We start from the raw sequence: 315 nt of genomic DNA on the forward strand, positions 1-315 counted from the left end.
TTATATGTTTGGAGTACTGATGGCACAGCCCTGAGGATTTCTAAGTCACAATTTGTGCTTTATTTGAGGGGAAAAAAACAAAACAAAAAACTAGATAACAAACCATAGTTTAGGAAACATGAGCAAAACCATTTTTTCTCATTCCTAATAAAAACACGCCATTGCCTTTTAGTTACTGCAGAGGCTAGAAAACTGAACTGTTTTGTTTTTTTTTTTAAATAGTTTTCACACAGAAGATTGTATTGTGTATTTTAAAACCTGAGTAAAAGTTTATTGCTTGTATAAGAGTATCCTCTTAATTCTCCTCATACTTAG

Source organism: Lynx rufus, unplaced genomic scaffold, assembly GCF_022079265.1.
Source record: "Lynx rufus isolate CCGP_SWC_20201006 ecotype Redwood Valley unplaced genomic scaffold, mLynRuf1.p SCAF_2, whole genome shotgun sequence".
Taxonomy (NCBI): Eukaryota; Metazoa; Chordata; class Mammalia; order Carnivora; family Felidae; genus Lynx; species Lynx rufus.